This window comes from Sinocyclocheilus rhinocerous, unplaced genomic scaffold (genome assembly GCF_001515625.1).
Source record: "Sinocyclocheilus rhinocerous isolate Xijiao unplaced genomic scaffold, SAMN03320098_v1.1 scaffold85, whole genome shotgun sequence".
NCBI classification, from domain to species: domain Eukaryota; kingdom Metazoa; phylum Chordata; class Actinopteri; order Cypriniformes; family Cyprinidae; genus Sinocyclocheilus; species Sinocyclocheilus rhinocerous.
The window spans coordinates 704,929-707,614 of record NW_015649998.1 but is presented as its reverse complement, the minus strand read 5'-3'; positions in this window follow the sequence as shown (position 1 = coordinate 707,614).

Genomic DNA, 2,686 nt, shown 5'->3' with positions numbered 1-2,686 from the left:
TACCCAAAAGAGATAAAGAGATTACTTTTTAGCTGGCTTCTGCAAATATATGAGCTCATTTATCATGACTAATCTTTCACAGGAATCATATCCCACCCAAGATCTCCAAATTGTGAGTGCAATGCTGTACCAGGTGAGCTACCAAATATGCTTACCACATCAGAAAAGCCATAAATACGGCGCTTGTTATGTGATGCAGACGTCATAACATTAACAATACTGTGCAAGGAACCATAAAAATAAGTCTTTATTAATAGATAATCATAATTTATGTAAAAAATAATAAAATTTGTTGATGTTTTACTGTCATTAGTGTTCATTTTAGCTGGAAAGTGCAGTGAATTTTATATATATAGGTCATTTTTAGCATAAATGTAGCGGCACAATGAACTTGTGTTGCAACTATTACAAATAAATAACTGCATTTTTATACACACATCCAATGCAAAATTGTCACTCAAAACATCTTAATTAAATTCTCCCTCATAAATGGGAAATAAAAATGTGCCTTAGTGCAGCTAAGTAGGCTTATGGAGAGGCCTGACCAGAGCATCAGCCCTGTAATCCCTTGAGTTTCTGTTGGTATCCACAATGAAGTATTGGCCTATTGAGGCCTGCAAAGAAAGTAAGTGACTGACAGAAAGAGTGAAAGAAGTGTGAGGGTTTTTTAACTCCTTGACAGGAGATAAAAAAATACTATGATAAATCAATAACAGGGAGGAGTGAAAGGTCAAGCAAGGAGAAACTAGAACAGTCTGCAGTTGTTGATCGCAGAAAGTCAGAGAGAATAAAGATGTATGTGTTGCACAAGGGGGGTGGGGGAGGGAAGATATGAATCTTAGGGGACTGGTTCGTTGGGTGTGTTTAAGGTGTGGTACAACTAGGGAATAGGGTTAAATACCTGGGGCCAACATGTGTCAACGTTTGTCACCAAAATCACACATCCACCAGGCTGCTGCTATGCGTGGTATTCTCTACAAGGGTTTACAATTTTTTCTTACCTCACCTTTCAGCCCATTCTACCTTTTGTATAACAAACCACAGAAAACAATAACTGTCATAACTGCTTTTTATTTAACCGTAGTAATAACTACTAAATAACTGCACAGCTGGAGTCAATGAGGGCACATAAAACCGAACATAATAGCTCTGTGCATGTTGTGGCAAGACTTGAGAAATTCCAGTGCACTAACCTATTGTGATTTGTCACCACCACAAGGACTATTTATCATCACAAGGACAAATTTTTTTTTTTTTTTTTGTCAGTGTCAGTGTTTTTGGTTAAATACATGTATAATCATTTATACATATCATCATCCAATACAATTGATCATTTAATTAATTTGTGAAAGTAATAGATTATTTCTAAAATAATTACATAGTGCTAAAATGCTGTGAAGGATTAGGCTAGTCCGGTCTGAGCAGTTTAAGGCTTACACCACTTCATAGGTGTGGAGTCTAAATTCCCTTGCAACTGCAGCCCTTATAGGGCAGTGTTTGCTAAAGGGGGATGAGACGCTGTCATAAATGCGGTTATTACTATTACTGCTCTCCATTTGGCCTGTATACATAGTAATATAATATTGTCCGATATGCATCTTTGATTTATTTATATAGGAAATGCTAGGAAATGCTGGAGTTGCATGTATCACATTCGCTTTAAGACAATCATCAATATTAATCTGCACAATTATTATATTTTTATTAAAGTTTGAGATGCAAGCAATTGAGTTTTCTTGTATTTTTTAGTTTTAAAGGAGACATATTATGCCCCTTTTTACAATATGTAATATACGTCTCTGGTGTCCCCAGAATGTGTCTGTGAAGTTTCAGCTCAAAATACTCCACATATCATTTATAATATCATTTTGATATAATATCATTTATCATATTGCAAATGAGCTGCTGCTCCCCGCCCCCTTTTCCAGAATAGAGCTGCCCCATTACAGCTCGGACCTGCTAAAAACATCTGTTTTGGTTCTGATTATCATGTTTATTGTGCTGAAATCATGCGTTTCAAACCATATGAGTTTAAACTTCTGATATATACGGTTTTCTGAGTGCACACATTCGAAGCACACGGACAGAAAGCGGCTGTCACAGCATGTGAGTACTCAGCTAGGACCTGCTAAAAACATCTGTTTTGGTTCTGATTATCATGTTTATTGTGCTGAAATCATGCGTTTCAAACCATATGAGTTTAAACTTCTGATATATACGGTTTTCTGAGTGCACACATTCGAAGCACACGGACAGAAAGCGGCTGTCACAGCATGTGAGTACTAAACTCAGTTCTCATTCACACGTTTACTTTAAAAACACACATGAGTTACAAAAACAGTCGGTTATGTCTGTGAAGATAAACAGCTGGGAAATAAATTGCATGTTTATTTTAGATCTGTGTGGCAGCAGCAATATACATTAAATAAATCAATAAATCCACTGCTCTCTTGTCTCCTCTGAGGCTGGGACTGTAAATAGTGTTCTGTGCTCTTCTGTGCAGCCAAAGGCAGAACAGTTAGCTTGTTTTGCTCAAACTTTCGCCATGGCATTAGAGCTGGTACACCGTTGCCGCTTGCAAAATCAAATGACGGCGCTGTGGGTGTAAACTTACAGATTAAGGAGTGGTAATATTGTAATGAGATCCCTTTGCCACGTCACCAAGGGAGCGAAATCAGACGCGCTC